We start from the raw sequence: 19,592 nt of genomic DNA, 5'->3' as shown, positions 1-19,592 counted from the left end.
AAAAAATATGTGAATGTCCAAAGTTCAGAGTTCTAAGGATAAGTTATAAATTCAGAATCAAATATTACCTGACTCTGTACTGTGTGACTGAAGCTGCAAATTGAAAAAAAAAAAAAAAAAAAACAACCCAAAAAACAAACACAAACAAAAAAAACAAACACAACTTTAAAAATGCAAATAGCTTTTGAGAAGCAGAACCTGAAAGTCGCCTCAAACCAAGTCAGCACTGAGCCCTAATAACAGCCCATGTCTAGTGAACGTCTGCTATTTCACATATGTTTTATGTATATATTCCACATGTCTTAAGCATGTTAGAGTAATTTCCATATTCTTTTGAGAATGACTTCTTATTTCAGTCACTCAATGTCAATACCTATTCAGAATTACTGAGAGTGGGACAGTAGCCCTCAACCACATACTAGCTTCTCTACAGTCCTTCTGTAGGCAATTTTCCAGAAGGGCTTTGGCTCCCCAGAAGCCTACAGTCTTAGCTAAAAAGCAGGAAATATAACCAACAACGTAAGACTGCAACAAGTAAGACAAAGAAAACTTTGAAGATCACTAGATCTGAGATCCAAAAAGACATCTGATTGTATAACAGAGGCCACAGAGTTTCATCCAGGTACTTTTGCACTGAGCCATATAATTTCTGTTTGAACAAAATATATCCTCCATAAAGGCATTTTGTCTTATTTAGAAATGTCAAGAGAGAAAGAATTCACTTCTGGGTAGTTTGTTCCAGTGGTTTACGCCAACAGTATTTCCAGAGCCTACAGAATGAAGAGATATTTTTTTGCACTTATATAATTCCAGTTCTCATCTCTGCAGACAGAAATTCATTAAAGTCAACAGTCCTCAACCATCACTGATTTAAGCCAAAATCTTTAAGTTTCATTGACTGTCTTTACTTTTAATATAATCAATTTTTTTTTTCATGCCAAGAATCCCCAAGATGTTTACTTGTTTGACAGGGAGGAGGAAGAGATTCTTATGCTGAAATGTTTCAATCAGAAAAGGACTGAGGATGCTTGGGTGTGCAGACAACAGGGAAAATATGGATCTTCAGACAATTACCCAAAACAGCATAGTCATACATTGTTGACAAAAAAACCTCATGATAGGGGAGATACAGCTTGGAAAGAAAATCAAGCATTTGCTAAAGAACTGAATGATCTAGATGATAAGTTTAGCATGGACTTAGGAACACAGAGGGTGGTAAGATCATCCCTTTCTTCTGCTTTAGAAATGTCTTCCCACCAACCCACTTACTCAGGTGAACTGATTTGGTATTGATACTTCAATAATTTCTTGTTACCACTATCTTCATTCATTACATGGTAAATATGGTCAGAGTCTCCTCAGATGTTTGCAATAAAGCTGTTGCAGTGAATGTCTCTGCGGGGTGGGTTCATCATCATTGCAGTCAGCAGTTACTGCAAGCACTCCTAACTCCAAAACTGCCACAGATGCAGTCAGCTTCTGCTTGTCTCTCACAGCTGGCCTTCTAGCAAATAAATGGAAATGGCACTGCTTTGCTGTAAAGGAGCACAGAGTAACAGCCCTTCACATCAACCAAAAGCTCCAGTTCAGCTGAGAAGGGGAAGGGTTAAATTTTGCATGGGACTTGTAGTTAAAGTTTGGATGGGATATAAGAAAGGAAACACAGGGAAGCTAAGGTTCATGAACAAGAATAGTTGGACTGAATAAAAAACCATGAGAGCAATTAATATAAAAAATTATGTAACAGGTAATGTCATCTTCATCAAAGTTTTGTGGATACTCCTGAAAAGCACCCTATTGTAGGTTATAATGTTGTTCTTTTAGATTTTATATATATCAGTGTAACAGCCCTTTGGGATCTTTCTGGAGCACAACAGAACACTGCTAGAATGTGTCCCATGTATGGGTTAAAGAAAAAAATTAATAGGGAGACCAATATTGCAAACACAGGCTCCACCCTGTCTATCATGGAAGTAATATTATTAATCATTTCTTCTGGCACTTCATAATTCTGTTCTGGTGGGAATACGTTTGGGGAAAGCAACTTTTAATACCTGAAGTGCCACTCTAGTAAATATTTCTCACGAAGAATTCACAAAATCTCCTACGTAAGCTAAATTGCACTTTCCCATTCTTCATAAGAACAAACCTTGAAAAACTTTATTTTAGGACATTTTAGGACATTTCATTTTTAGGACAAGCCTCTGTCCATGCCTTGGCATTAAGAGAAATAAGAGGAACAACCTGATGTTGAATGTAAAATCAATACTTGGAACTCCAGAAATTTCCTTGCCATTTAGCCTTTAGACACAAGATGGCAGCAAGAAATTCATTTCAAGCATTTGCTCCCAGTAGCTCAGCATTACCTGCAGTAATTGTTAAAGATTTGGGTTTGTGGGCTTGGTTATTGTGAGCACTTGATGGCATCCACAAACACTCGTGCCCTCACACTGTTCTCCTAACACCCATGGCCCTGAACTCTGCTGTTGACTCTAGTCATAATGACCAAATATTTATTGTACTCCATACACAACTGTACACAAAAATACTTCTATGGCAAACAGTGTTGTTAAGGAGTGTCAAGCACAGCCCTTCTAGTGGACATAAATCAGGGGCAAACTCATTCATTAAGTCTTACTTTATTAAGTGGCACTTTATTTCTACTCTTTCCTATTGTGACATTTTTCCTTTCTCATAATTTTAGCTTTTAGGATCTAGAGCCTTTAGTAGTCCTGAAAATTTCCTTTTTTTATTTTTTTTTTTTTTAGGTTTCTTCAACCTGTGATGTTTTAGAACTTATCTGATCCAAAGTACCACCTTTAGAGCTGTTCAAGAAAGTTTTTGCATCTTTCTAACTATTCTGTATCAGAAGGAATTTCTGGCCTTTAAATTCAAATGAAAAGTGGGGTTTGCCATTACACAGGAGAATTATCTAATTTTACTCCATTGAGAAATGAGTAGTGGAAAAATTCAGATTAGTCTACAGCTCAAAAGTTCCTCAGTATTTGTGAAGCATTCACAACTTTTGTTGATAAGAGAAACTGCTCTGAGGACTCCTATGACCAAAGTAGTGCTCTAAAATTAAAGGTTTTGAACCAAACTTGCCACCTACAGCCTATAACAGATTCAGATACTCTTTGGATCAAAGGAACATATATATAATACAAACACACCATAATACCTCATAAAAATTAAATAATAAAGAAAGTTAAAGAGAACCCAGGTCATTCCCTCAGATAAAGCAACATTCTGGAGCAACATTCCTCATGTGGCAAGCAAGCCAGAGCTACACTGACATTGCTCCACCTAATGCTAAAGTAACATGACTAAAACACACTAAGTGAAATTTTTTAAAAAGTAGGAAAATCTAATAAAGGTACCCATATATACATCTGGTTTTATCCATCCACCTCCTAAATTGATTAAACTTACTTGTAGGGAAGCTACTCATTTTAATTACACAGTCCATCAATGATGCATGTCTGTCTACTTTACTACATATTTTCATTGTTTTTCTTTAAATCATTTTCTTCAGACTGTTAGCAATTGATTTTTTCAAGCATCTTGTTAAAACAGGACCATCTGATTTGGCATGATAATACATATTTAATCCTTTAATATCTCAAAATAAATATTCTGGTTCATAGTAGCCAGACATTGCACTTGACATTACAAGGACACACAGCTATTATATCATCTTGTTTGGGAAACATGTGATATACAAGTATACAGAAAATTTGGCCCTTTGTTTAAACCTTGTAAGTGTTTCTTTCCCCTCAGAAATACATATCTGTCCTCCAAAAAAAACATCTCACAAGATTAATGAATATTTCCTTTGTTAAGAACTTTCATATTCTCTGGTTAAGAGGAACTATGTCCAGCTAGTAATTAATCTGCACTCTGGTTCAAGGACAGAATTATTTACTTACAAACTTGGAATGCCGGAGATTGAAAACACATTTTTATTAGGATACTAACAATACTAAGAGTTGAGGTGAGGTCTGAAGAACTCAGATGAAATTCTTAAAATATTTACCAAAAAATATATTCGCTTATTTACTGGTTTTAGCGCTGAAGTTTCTACTGAAGATCAGTATGTCTGTCTCAAACTAAATAAACCTAAAATGAGCCACAAAATTACATTAACTTTTTTGCTTCAAGTAGTCCTGAGGTTCCCACAAATACTAAAAATATGTGCAGCATGTATTGTGTGTTTAGATGGAAATCAATTTTTCTTTTCTTTGAGAACATTATTTCTAGCATAATAGAGACCCTGCACTTACTATTTTCTATCCACAAAGTTCTGAATATGTTCTGATTTGACCTGCATTTGAATAGCTGAAGATTGAATTGCATTTTTTACTTTTCCAGATAGGAATTCCTATTTTAAGAACATTCGTTTTTATCTGCTATATACAGAGTTCTCTTCAGAAAACAAGCACTGCAGGAGCAAAACTCTCTCCCACCAATCCAATTACAGCAAACAGACTCCCAGGGCCAAAACTTCACGCCCCATTGTCTTCCTGAAAGATTTTGTCACGACCTGAAATCTTCACACCTTCTGCTGGTAAACTAAAGGCAAAAGACGGAAGATATAAATTTTATTTGTTATCCTGGGAGACAAATCCTGGCACTTCCAGTAAATTGTTGCCCAATTTCAAGGTGAGTGAGATTTTTGAGGAATCTCCTTAAGCTGTAGATCATGCAAGGAGAAGCACAGACCTGGTACAGGGACATCTCACATGGAGTAGCTCTGGGACAGTTTTCCACTGACACAGCACAAAGCAAACAGACTCAGGAGAAGAACCAGAGCCAAAAGGTTCAGCTGGAAGAGTAAAAAGCTGTGGCTGATCTTTCCATATTGGTCACCTGTCCGGTGTAAAAATCTCAGCATCCAGGGTTCCAACAGTCCCTCAGTTCTGCACTTGGTGCAAAACCTTCCTCCTCTGAAGCCAGCAGATCTCAATTGCAACAGAATGCAGCTACAAATTACATAATTTCTAAGGTCATCCAAAATAATGTAAAATTAATTGTTTGTTTCCCTTTCCATGTATTTACAAACAAATACACCTTGAATACGCTCAAATATTGTTTATAGGTGCTTTCCACAAATGCTCAATCATATGGTACAAATACTATACATAAAAGTGAGCTTCTGAACTGATGAACAAGTATTCATAGAAACCATATTTTAAAACTTCATTATGAAGTTCACTCAAAAATTTATCCAATTTTTTAGCAGAAGCCATCTTTAATATGCATCAGAAATTAAACAGAGCTACACTTAAGTTTCAATTTTATCTGAATCAATACTCCCAGGGAAATTATCAATAATGATCTTTTTTTAATTATAAAATTTGTTAAATCTGAATAATGAATAATTCAAAATATCTGCTTTGTTCTTAAAATGTAGTAAAATAAAGTGAGAAACTACATTTATCAAATAAATTATTCATTGCAAGATTAGTCATTCTGTTCTGCCAATACATATCACACAAACAGATTCAATTACTAGAATTATGGCTTGAGAAGAAACCTTGTCTGATCTTAGCTTACAGTTTCAGAAAAATCACTTAGTCAAACACAGGACTTCAACACAAAGGCTATCATTAAGATAATGTCACATATCAAAGAAAATAAATGTAGTCTGAAGAAACCACTTAACCTAACAAATCTTCAAATAAAAACATATAATGTAGCTTAAAAAATAAGTTATATGACACCATTGAAATAATAGGCTGTTCTGGAAAAAAAAAAGGGTATTATAAATTTTTGAAGAAAAAGATAGCTATTAGAGAGTATAAATACAACATTTTTGAATACTGATATGAAATTTTGCAAGAAAGTAGGAGTCTTTAATTTGGATTGCAGCCTGAGACTCAGTTACTTTAGAAACCATTACACAAATATTAGCTCTTCGAATTCTTTTGTCTCTTTCTAGTCCATCTAGTGAATCAGTACAGATAACCTGCAACAGAGCCTACATAAAACTGTTTTGCTGGAGAACAGAGATTTCAATAAACTCAATCCATCTTAAATATGGAAACAAGAATAATTGTTAAACTATGTGACATTAGAAATATAAGATATTTTAAACTGAAGTGAGCCCTTATTATTTGTGAAATATTTGTTATAACTCATAAATGTGATTTGTTTCATTTGCCTAGACTTTTTTATACTCAAGAGATATAATGACTGTTCAGAATCAAACAGAAACTAAGTGGCACACACAGAAGTAAAACACAGAGGTATTAATACAAATACTTCCTACCAGGAGCTTAAAAATAAGATAATAATGGAAGAAATTATTGAATTGTTTACAATTATTTTGCTTTTTCCTTCAATCTCCAGGTCTTAAAGATCCTAAAGAATAGGAAAATTCATTTCAAATGAAATTACTAAATCTCAAGTTTGTCACAACTGAAAAACAAGCTTTACAAAATTAAGAAAATGGTTTTTTAAAAATTAGAAACCAGAATGCAATTAAAACAAAATAATAATAATTTATTTGTTGGGACAAACAAATTGATACTGAGATTAATCTGATTCGTGATTTTTAATGTCTGCTGCAGCAGATTGCTTTCAACTAACTGATTTACTTTTATTTCATATCATGTACTATCACCGAATCACAGGATGGTTTGGGTTAGAAGGGACCTTAAAGAAGGGACCTGGTTCTAACACCTTCCACTTGACCAGGGTGCTCAAAGCCCCATCCAGCCTGGGCTTCAGCACTACCAGGGCTGGGGCAGCCACAGCTTCTCTGGGTGAGCTGTGCCAGCGCCTCAGCACTCTCACAGCAGAGAATTTCTTCCTCATACCTGATCTGAACATCTCCTATCCACTCTCTTTAGCATATTTGATGTCATTCTCTGTTTTCTCATCACTGCATCCCCTTGTAAATAGGCCCTCTCCCATTCTCTTATGGCCCCTTCAGGTACTGGAAGGTACAAAAAGTTCTCCCTGGAGCCTTCCCTTCTCCAGGCTGAACATCCCCAACTCTCTCAGCCTGTCTTCACAAGGGAGATTAAACCCTTTCCTCCAACATGTCAATGGCACCTCACAGCTTCATGTCATCTTCAGACTTGCTGAGGGTGCCCTCAATCCCACTTTCCATGGCACCAACAAAGATATCGGAGAGCCCTGGTGCCATTTGGACCCCTGAGGAAAGCTATTCTCATTAATAAAAGGCAGCAGTTCTTAAAAGTCAGTTATCAACAAAAAATAGAACACATTCTAGACCTTGGTTTTGGTCTTACTGTAGTGCAAAAGTTCTTCTCAATAAATCTTATTTGAAGAAGACATAATATTGAAAAAAAATCACCCAACAGAGAGCATTGTCTAATGTCCAAGTGCATTTGCGCTGAGTTAGTAATGCAACCACTGTGCAAGTATTTTTCAATGCCTCAGAAAAGCTTCATTAAAATTAGGATCTGAAAAAGTACTATGCGTTATATTATCTGTGTATTATTGTATTTATATTAACAGTCATATCTCATTATTCAGACTCTTATGCAGTAAAGCCTTGCTCCACAAAATCACCACACAAATTACTAGAGGCATCTATCTACATAACTAGAAAATTATTGCACTATTGAAGTCAATGGTTCTTTATACAGAAGATTTAGTGGATTGAACATATTTTGATATTGCACTTTACTTGTGGAACTTTACTAAAATCTGAAACTTTATTGATGCTAGGGGAGAAATACAATATGGATTCCATACTATCCAAGGTGACTAAATTAAATAAATAAGTAGATAGACAAATAAAATGGACAAATAAAAATACTGAAACATTTTAAGCCCACTCATATTCAAGAAAAATCCAGACTCTATTTTGATAAAAATGATCATCTGAACATTTCAATCTACAGTGCCCATTTTAAAAATAAGTAGCTCAAATGCTAGGCTTGAAGGAAAAGAAAGTAAATAGCAAAAAATATCAGATAAAAGAAATGCAATTTAAAAAAATATTGTAAACCAGAGACAATTGTATAGTCCTAACTGAAAGAGCACAGGAAAGAGAATGTGATAGGCAGGCATGTACTTTTAGAACCAACACACTTCATTTTGTACAAAATGTTCCCTTGGCTCATCAAAGTGTAAAGAACAAACACCAACCAGGAATCTTATTCACCAGAAAATTATTTGTGTTATAGCTGAACTCAATTAACCACCAGCTGAAGAATTTGATCCAAGATGATTAGAAAGAAAATAAGTCAAATGCAAAGTACAATTTTAAAATATTTTAGAATAACTATATTCCAGTAAAAAAATAAAAAGCATACATTTATAGAAAAACATAAAAATACATATATTCTCTCAAAAACAATTTCTTCACTAAGAAAACTAGTGGAACATTATCTAGATATTATTGCTATAATTTAAGTATATAATTCTATGGAAAAAACTGAAGGCCAATGTCTCATTTTTAAACTAGATTATGCTTGAGAAGGCCTCAGAACAGCTGAAGTCATTAATAACTTGGTGGAACAGAAAATAGTCCTAAAATTTGGGCAAAGAGAAGTGGAAGAGACGGAAAGCAATTTGAAAGAGAAGATATAAAGTAAGTGTGATGAATTAACGGGGAGAGGGGAATGAAATCACTTAGATGAATTTTTTTAAGTTCAAAGTTCTGCAATAAAAGAAAATCTCAAATATACAGTATTGAAAAGAGATGGCTGGAAAAGAAACAACTGGGTAAGTTGGATCACAGACTGAATGAGTCAACTGTAGATGAACGTTTCAAAACAGAATAATATAATTCTGTGTTTATTAAAAATAAAGCTCTACATAAAACACGGAAGGAAATTATCCACTCTACTAATGACTGGTAAAGCCTCTGCTACATCTATTTTGGTCTCTCAATTTTAAGAAAGATGTGGTAAACTGGAAAGAGTCCTGAGGAGAACAAAGAATAAGGGGAAAATTATAAAATGTGACCTATCAGGAAAAAACAGAAGACTGAAGACAGAATTATAAACATCAGCCAATGTTGACTTTAAAAATTCTAAATTCATCACATATCCTGTTTCCATCAAAGAATGGCAAGAAATAATTAGCTTCATGTGTGAGAGAAGACTGAGATTAGATGTTAGAAAAAGTCTTTATAGCAAGGAGACAGGCCCTCCTAGTGTGGGTACAAGAAGGCTGGTGGGGAAAGTAACCACAGCATTACTTTGCTCCAAATAAAAATTTTCATCTGAAAATTAAGAAGTAAAATGACTGCAATGAGAATAGGAGGAGGGAGACCCTGGCTCTCCAGCAAATAGCCTCTTTCACTCACAGTAACTATCAAATACTCATGACCAACTCTTTCCTGGTAAAAACTACTACAGCTGCAATGGCTTGACATTTTTCTTGGTCTGTATTATCAGGTGGCACCAGACCCTATGAAGTGAAATGCTTTTATCCAAAGACAGCTGTGGAGAACTCTGGACAGTAGCCTTGCATCAGTGGTCGATTCCCTAACATCTTAACAGAGAGAGTTCCACACGAAGCTGTGCTTGCACTTCAGGGAGGTACCACACTGACTTCTCAATTATCTTTTCCTCTCTGATAAAGCTATGGTTACACCAAGCATCTTCCTTCTGCCCTTCCATTACACAAGCCATTCAAATTTATGGTCAGTCCCTAACAAGCAAATACACTGGACAAGAAGATAACAGCAGCAGCAAAAGAAACCACAAAATTCACCAAACGAGGCAAAAGGATATTAAATCTAAAACCCTGCAGTTGCAGGAGAAATATTTATTTGCCTCCATCTTGGTATTCTGGCCAAGCATATTTGTTTGAATTTGTAAATAGTCTGGTTCAAATAAACTGTTTTTCTGAGTAGTTGATTTTAAAGTTTCCTCTTGTGAGGAAATTTTCTTGTTGTTTTGCAGATAAAAATTGAATATATTTTGAAAAGACTGTCTACATCCATGGGGGTAGAATAATATTTTGACAGAGGAAATGCCAATGTTTCTCTGCTTCATTCCTGGCCAAAGTCACTCACCAAGGTATGGGAGGTGCTGGGCAAAGGTCAGGCTTTTGGGTGCACTTTGGCTAAGTTTCTGCCTGGCTTAAGAAGGTTATTTGGGAACTATTGGCTCAAATGAATGCAGATAGTATCTGTGATTCTTTTTTTGGGTAATTAATTTGTTTATTGCCCTTACCAACATGGAAGACCTTATTTTCAAAGAGTTAATGACTGAAAATTTGACTTATGCCCATTTCTTTTTAATCTGCTCTGGGCTATAGTCACTGCTGAAGTGTGCTGTAAGGAGCACTGCACACTGCAGTGCAGAATGCTGATCAGGTGACAGCAGCTGACTGCTTCAATTCAGGATCTCCTTAGCAGTAAAGTAATATCGTTGTAAGGTGACTGACCTTCCACACAGGAGGTATTGATAAGTTTAATTTTCATGGTGCTGCCCTATGCTTAGGCTGCAGAGTTATATCATTGGTCAGCTGCTTCTCTGCCTCAAAGCTGGGGTGCCCCAGGGTGGCACCTGGCTCCTCCTCCTTCTGCCACAGTGCAGGATCTGAGGCCCATTCTTCTGGATTATGCTGGATTATAACAGCCTCAGTCAGGAACTCAGCTGCCTGGTGTGCAGTCCCACCCTGACCCAACCAAAACCTCCCTCTGTCCACATTTGATAGCAGGGATGTGAGGGGTTTTGTAAGACGCCTCACCAGATGCTGCCAGATGTTGTCAGATGCCTTGCCAGAGTTTACCATGCCACAGCTCCTTCTCTTACCTATGCCCAACACGGTACAGCAACATCCCACCCCTTTCTTGGAGCAGCTTCTCCAGTTCCAGGCAAGGCAGGAGCTTTGTGTAACGTGAGTAAAACTTTAGGCACTGAAGTGCAACCCAGGCACAACAGCAGAACAGAACAGACTGACAACTTCTTCAACTATTCCACCTAAGCAGGAACTGACTATAAAAAAGCACTGGAGAACTGCATCAGCAAAAGGTTCAGAGATAAAATAAACACTGTAAACATAATACAGCCTTTCATAGTAGGAGAAAGACTGAGGGAGGAGGAACAGTACAGCCTTTGCTGTTTTGACTGGCATCACTGCTTGTCTCATTCTGACAGGTTGCCAGGTTAAGGTTTTGTTTTGAATAAGTCGTTTCCCTTTGAACAGTGGCAACTGTTATCATTGTTACCCTGTTACACTGAATATAAAACAAAATTTCCACCAGCAGCTTTCATACCATATGTTTATTCTAGGAGGCAGCAGGCAGCTAGGATTTGGTAGCAATCACAGTGAGGAAACATTTGCAGGACCTGTCTCAACAATATGATTGCCTCAATCACAGTAATATCATACAGAAGAAGACTCTGAATTCACCACTGCTGTCCATGAGACCTAACCTAAGAAATCTAATAATGTATTTTTTTCTCTTTAATTGAAAGATTACTATTTCAAGAATCATCCCTCTAAAGTGCAAAGCATACACTCGAAGAATAAGTCCTGAAATCTTGTCAATCATATTTTAACTGCAAAATTATTTGACACATTTTTTTTAAACCCTTTCACTTTTTCTCCACAATAAATCTAGACACAGCCTGGTAAAAGCAGTTTCCCGTAGAAAAGTGATATGAGGGGTGTAAAATAGGATTTCATAATGGTTTCATATTAGCACATTTCATATTAGCATATTACCAATTGGAAGGTGTCTTTGAATATCTCCAAAATCTATCATGATTTCCCAGTTACTCATGGAAAATATTGTTATAAAATTACTCCCATTTACTTATGATGTAGGTCTTTTCATTCAAATCATTTAAATATGAGGAAATAGATAAATTAAAAGCAATGTAATCTCTCTTTAATAAGAGCACCTTCACAGAGAAATCAGATTATCATTAGAGTGGTCAGTAGCTCATTGAAGAAGTTCAGTAAATACAAAGTGCTCCCTTTTTGCCTGAATTCCTCGAATGGACGACAAATTACCAGTGATCTCTCACTCCTAAACAAATTTTCTTAAATATTTGGTAAGATAGCTAGAAGTTCCTAGAAGTGGTTGAGAATAAACTACCCATATGGTCTCCTGGACTTAAAAAAATTCTGAAGTCTGATGTAATGTTACAGGCATTGGATGATAGTTTATTAATAACAGCTTGTATTTTTGAAAGAACCTAGAAGAGTTATACTTCCAAATCCAAGTGCCCTTTAAAGGGAAATTGTTGCTAAATCCCATAGTTTCTTTTGAAATCCCAGACATCATTAAAAACTAGGAGAGGAGAAAGATACATTGTTTTGACCTTAAAAGGGATCAGTTGTCAAGAATTTCAGCTGCTTGATATTGAATGAAAGGTATTTATTTTTATGAATGGGAATGAGTGGTCTTCAGCAATCCTAGAATTTAGCTAACATTCACATTACCCTTCTCATAGGTAAAATAAACTTCCTATTCCAAAGTAGTGTAGCTTATTTACTACTCTGGAAGTAGCTAGATAGCCACCTTTGACTTATTTAACTGCATTTTGTTTTTTGAACATTAACAGGAACACTTCATATGCGTGAGATTTATGCTGAGACAATTTTTACAAGATTTAGAAACCAGAATGTGAAGAAAGCAGATCTTTTAGAAGGTAAGACAAACAAGACAAGGATGGGGGTGTTGAGCTTTTAACAAAATATAGATGCAGATATCGTTGTAAGAATATATACACAAGGAAAAAAAGCCAAAAGTCTCAACAGCCAAAATTCATTGTTATGGCAATGGATTTGCCCCAGTACGGTCTGCCTGTCCTTGTTTTAACAAGTAATTGTTCATTTCTCAGTGCCAAGTGATTTCTCTAAGCATTGAAGTTGTTGCCTTCAGTGTTTCAGCTGGAGGGAATAAGCTATTCTGAAAAATTACCATGAAAGCAGATTAAAAAATAAAATAAAACACTGTATCAGAAAAGGGCCAGTCTACACTTTCACAAGTGGTAAATAAATACAAGACAGGAACTCTTTCTTCCTAGAAGAGTTTACCTCCTCTCCCCTCTACCTATTTATTTCCAAGATCACAGAGTACATAGGAAAAGCACCACTGAAAAAAATAGGAGTAGGCAAGAGAGGAGTACACAGTAGATGTTAAGATATGCACAGAAAAACATGCAAGTAAAAAACACAAATTAAATTCAAGGGGTTTGAGTTGCTTTCTTTTATTTACTTGTGCTGAAGACTAACACACTTTTCATTACATCACATTATGATCCTATTCTGTGTTATTAAAGTGTGTTACATTTACAGAATCTGAAAAACTGATGTGGTGAAGCAAGCTGCTGGAAAATATGTATAATGATGCTTGGACTGAAGTATTTGTATCCTTTCACTTAATAATGCTCAGTTAAATAAAATCTGACAGCTTCCTTATTAGAACTCTGAAGTGATGTAGAACATCCACCCTCAAGGACACCTCAAATGTAAAACAAACATAAAGAGGGCACACTTTTCTCTCTCCACAAAACGTTCCCATCTTTTGGCTGAAACAAAGAATCTGCATAAAGTTAGCTGCATGTCCCCAGTAATCAAGAGAAGGAATTGGAAAATAACCCTGCCAATTGAAACTGCAGGAGGCTTTTTGGCCAATGTAGTGTCAACAGTGTCCCTTTGGCCAACCAAGAGGTTATTGAAACAACAGGAGAAAAAAAATACATAGAGTTGTCAAAAATGTCCATGAAGAGATAGGGCCAAATTTTTCAAAGACAGAAGTCTGTTTCAAGCAGACAAAAGAATCAGCAGGAATTATACACCTGTATATGCCAAAGTGCCACATGAAAATGTCTGAGTGTAAGTAGATGAGAACAAAGACAGAAAATAAATCAGTGCAAAATGTTCAGTCCCCACTTTTTTTTTTTCTTTTTTCTTCTTCTTTTTTTTTTTTTTTTTTTTTTTTTTTTTTTTCCCACAGAAAGAAGTGCAAGAGGAATTTTCTGTTCTTCAGTGTTCTGGAAGTCAAAACTTTCAAATATATAAGAAGTGAAAATCTATGCAAATTTCATCCACAACATAAACACTCAGCTTACATCTGCTCTGGCAATTTGCACATAAGGAAATATAATCTCTGTGTTTTGTGATAATGTAAGCACAAGTTCTTGTATTAACTAATGAACCAATCGTTAAAGACAGAGCACAAAAAGTGATCATAAAGTTCTAGAATCTTCTATTCCAGAATTCTTCTAAAAGTTGATGACCCACTGCTAAACATTGGGAGAGATCTACCACAGCCAGTAAGACTTCTTGCAACAAATTAATTGGAAGGCTGACAACTAAACAGTTGTGATTTCAGAATTGTCTGGAGACTTGACTGAGTTTAGGGGATGAACCTAAACATGACTGTATTTCTTTTCAAATGTATTCTTACATTAGTGGATCCCCTGCACCCTCCAAAGCCCCTTGAATGAAACAGAAAATTATTGACTAAGTCAGAGATATCTAGCAGACTTAATGGAATGCACTGATTGTGTTCAATCACATCTGCTCCACAAAGAGGCACTACCTGGCTCTGTTCAGAATAAGCCAGGTGTCCAGTCAGCTGGAATGAGCAGCTGACTTCAGAGGCATCTGAAGAAATCAGAAATAGGACAAATATATACTGCCTTCAGATTAATCAAGAAATGGCCTTTCCTGTCCAAAAGCTAGGCATCCAAAGAAAAAAGGGATTGCCAGTTGAAGATTATGTGTCTCTCTAGAAGTATTTCCATAGGGACATTTCTTTGAATCAGAATGACAGGAAGGAGAAAATTTGTCAGTGTATACACTACATCCACAAGCAGCTTTCTGAGAAGTGGCAGCCAAAATGGCTTTGTAGCTTACATGAGATTTACATTGAATATCCCTGCTGCCAAATCAAGATTTTTGACTTTTTACACTCTCTTCAGAGGCTTTTTATTGAACATGGGGGGAATAAATTGTTTACATCTCTTTATGGCAAATGACAATATTTCTACAAATATTCTAAACTCTTGCCACAGGGAAAAAAAAAGAACCAAATCATGTTATGATTCAGGTCTGACATATACCTTAAATAAAATTATATAATAAAATAAATATACAAGGTAGCCTTTGGAGAAAATGCCCACATGAAACAGCTTCTACCAGAGTTCCCAAAGGACTGATTTTGTAAGATTCAAACTAGCATCACCATTCAGAAGCTAAGAGACCCAAGGAAGAAAACTGGAAAAAAGTAATGTTCAACTCTCCAAATCCCACTCTGCTACACAGGCTAATGAAAAACAGTTGAAAAGAAAAAAAAAAAAAAATCAGCAGAAGCAGCAAAGAGAAAAATATAAACAGAGAATATAGGAGTAGTCATGGAGACAGTTCAGTTACTGAAAGGATTATAAAGGAGTAGAAATGGGTGAAGTAACACTGAGACAACTTTGATATTTGGAAACCAATGAAAGGTGGCAAGGTTACAAACCAGAGGAAGTGAAACCAACAGGGGAGGACACAGGACAGCCATAACAAGACTTGGTGGACTAACATTCATTACTGGAAAGCTGATATTGAAATATATGATAATCTTATGAAAGATAGAAATAAAATCAGGAGCAGAATACTGCCATATTTTAATAAAGACTATTTCTGCAAATAAAAATTTGTAGTACCATGGACAAAACCATAGCTTTTAAGGTCAAAATCAATTTGAATGAAAGACTGTAAAATTAATTAGGGTCAGAAGTTTACCATTGCCTCACATGGATCAAATCTGAACCTGGATGAGTACCTCATTAATATTTTGTTGGAAGAAAAATGGCTATCAAAAATTGTATCATTGTGTGGACATATAAATTTCCAAGACATACTGTAAAAAACATGCTACCAAATATGGTAGGACTTACTTAGTACTGAATGTGATAGCCAACATATTTCTTCACCAAACGTACTGTGACTAATAGGTACTGTTACAAAAAATGTTCTGGTCAGCTGGAAATGAAAGATCAAGCAGAAGACCTGGGAATAGAATTTAATCACAAGATTACAATGAGTCATCAGAGTGATGATAGAGCACAACGTGATACTAGCCCATGGCACAAGCAAAGTATTTCCAATAGAAATTGGGATGTATTAATATTGTTATAAAAGATAACATAAACTGAAGACAGTGCTCTGTGTTATGCTGTGTGCAAAGATGAACTCAGACCAGAACAGGTGAAAGGAAGGTCCAGTCATCCTTGCAGAGAACTGAGAGTCTACTTTGGGAGGACAGATAAAAATGAGAGCACAGATGAAATGTGGCTGGTCTCTATGAATTGTGTTAGCATGAGGTAAGAACTGGAGGACTAACTACATGGTTATGTTGGGAAGGAAATAAAGTGGCCTGAATTAATTTAGGAAAGAAGAAAAGAACAAGTTTCCTTACAATCAGCTGCACAAAGCCTTGAAAGAGCTCCTTGAAAGAAGTGCAGGAAGAAAAAGTAATTGATGAAATTAATGATGAAAGATAATGAGGTTAGAGATGGGACTACATGATGCAGTTCATCCCCAGTGCAGAAGACTGCAAATAATGGTCCACTAAAAGCCTTCCCCTGTTCAATGTCCACATAAAATTATTAAGTGTATCTAAGATGCAAATTTTCATCAATAGATAGCAAGCTACTCACACACAAAAATTAATACCTGTGTAATATGGTACACAGAATCATAGAATGGTTTGGGTTGGAAGGGACCTTAGAGATCCTATTCCAAGCCCCCAATATGCTTAATACTTAGTCCTCTACATAGTGTACAAAGCTGTAATGATTTATATAAATGTTTATATAAATTGTTTAATATGTTAGAATTTTTTTGCACTGTATATAATAAGATTCATAAGACCTACACCACAGAAAATCTGGAAATATGAGCCAAATCTATGTAGCACCAACTAGTATCAAATACCACTCTTTTTTCACAATGGAGATTACATTTTTCAGTCCATTCTTTCTTTCTTTCTTCCTCCTACCTTCTGTTTAAAACACGAACATTAAATAAAACAAAAGGGTCACATTTAGAAAGCAGAGATGAAAATAGGTGTTAACTTGGACACATATAATTTAGGCTATGTTTAAAAGAGAATAATACACTACATAATGTGTTTCTTTCTCCTCTGGCTCAAAGCCAAATCCTATACCACACACAGTGCTGTGTATGGGTAAAGTTATTTTCAGATATTGTCACAAATGTTACAAAGTTTAAAAACACTGAATGCTTTTTTGTGTTATCTATGGTGGACCTGAGGATCAAACTTCTCCTAGCTGTCCTCAGTCATTGGACATTTAAAAGGAATGAAGCATTTATGACCACTAAAAAATTCTGTAGCTATGCAAGACAGAACAACAAATTCACCATCAAAATTGCATTTTTCAGGAAATAAGTGACTGTGAGTATGGGGTCAGAAAATAATTTCTTCTTAATTTCTGCTTTGATTTTGACAGATAAGGGGATATTTCAACTTTCCTTTACAGTAGGGGTAGTAGCTCTTGCTATATGAGGACAAGAGATGAGGTATGGGTTGAGGCTCTGGTGTGATGTCGTTTTCTTCCCTTTCACACAGAATGAGTCTTTTTTTATACTCTACATATGAGGACCAAATTCAGCAAAGAAAGCTATGTAAAACTGACATAACTGTAAGAAATTTCAGGGTTGAGCTCATAGAGAAACAGGGAAGGTTTTTCTCTAAAATTCAAGAAGCTTTTTGTGTGAACTTTTCATCAGTAACATACAAAATTATACAAGCTATTGAAATTTCATAACTAGTATCAGAATATCAGTGCTTGAGCCAACACCCTTCTGACCTCAGTTAAACTCAAAATTGTCATCTTGATGTAAAATTCCTCTCTAGTCTACAAAAAATAGCTTGACCATTCCAGGTAATGAGCAGAGTTACAGAGATTGTATGGCTCATTCAGAAAGAGCTAATTTGGAACTTGCACATTACATGTATATTTCTGCATCTATACTTGGTAGGCACATGTGACATACACAGTTGGATAGGAATGAAGGAGGGAGGAAAAAAGGATTCAGAAATTAATTACACTTTCCACATCCAGGCATGTACACTTTTAAGGTCCACGCATGAGATTTTAAATATCTGCAAACCACATCTCTCAAACCACATGCAGAACAGCTACATTACTTAACTTCAGATTGCATTTTAAAGTATGTAAAATCTCAAAGACTACTAAAGGGCACATATAACTTCCTCTAAAAAATCAAGCTTTGGGCATTCAGGCTGCTTCTCTAGGTACTCATCATGGAAAAGTGTAAGTTTGCAAGTCACAGGAAATATATTCAACAGCATTCTTCACGATTTCACCAGAACATGAATACAGCAGACCTCCACTGCCAAGGACAGTTTTGGTCTATCTGCCTGTGTTGGGCTCATTGGGGAACATTTTCCACTGCCTTCTTTTGGCAGGACATCTAAGAAAATGTGGAGAATTACATAAAATCAGATCCACCAAAATCAAAACACATAACCAATTTGAATAGAAACTAAGATTGTTTTCACTATTACAGCAAGTCTTCCGTGATACAAGTCCTAATATTATAAGACATGTGCTTGCATTGCAACAAGTGATTCAAATCATTCTCACACTTGAATCATGGGTAGATTGCTTGCAGTACATCTGTCAATCTGGAAATTTCAGATTTTGTTTATCTATTTTCATAGGAGTTTTGACACATCAAATACTTGGGGTGACAAAAAATGACAATTCATTTTCTCTAGGTAAACACTTGTCAGATGAGGAATGATAAAATCAAAATAGGCTTTTGTATTTGTCAGTCCATCAATTGCAGATTTCCTGGCTACTGGTCCAAATTTTAGTTACTGCTTCAATGCTGTTCAAGAAGAAAAGCAACACTCAGATAATTGTCAATTCTGCAGCATGAAGAGTTGAATGGCATGAGATGTGTCTAACAATAATAAAATTTCTACCCTGTCCAAAAATACACAGAACAACTCTTGAGGCCTCTTCACTGCAAGCCATCACACTGGGGCTGAGAGCAGACCAGCCCCACAGTGAAATGATTGAGCAAAGCCTTTGAAAAGTCAAGTACTTTGGATACTGGAAATTTAATAGAACTGAACTAGTCCTAGCTGGAGCTGTGAACCAGTCAGCAAACTTTTAGGCATCAATGGACACTGAGCTTGGCTCAGGAATCAGGGCTCTACTTGAGAAAAAATGAATTCTCATTACATATCCACCCAAACAATTGTAAATCCCTTGTAACCAGATGCTCCCACCATCTTAGATTCACACAAGACATAAAAAAGAACCAAAGAGGAATTTAAAAGCAACCAAAAGCCAGAGCAGTAGGAGAAGGTTTGGATTACAACCTGCCTGAGCTTGGAAAGGCTTCACACACTCTACTTTTCAGCTTGAGCCCATCTGCAGTTTTCAGTGTGTTTGTCAATTTAAATTAGACCTTTTGAAAAAATTATCTTACCACTAACTCTTTAAGTGTTATCTTAGCAGCTGGGTAAATCATTTGCACTGAAATTCTGACTCCTTCCAATGGGCCCTGCCTTCCAGGCTACACGAGTTTATGAACCCCAGAGCATTCAAATGAACTCTGCAGTGTAGTTGTCCATAAACATAACAAGCTCC

Source organism: Lonchura striata, chromosome 6, assembly GCF_046129695.1.
Source record: "Lonchura striata isolate bLonStr1 chromosome 6, bLonStr1.mat, whole genome shotgun sequence".
NCBI classification, from domain to species: Eukaryota; Metazoa; Chordata; class Aves; order Passeriformes; family Estrildidae; genus Lonchura; species Lonchura striata.
Note: the sequence above shows the minus strand (reverse complement) of the source record.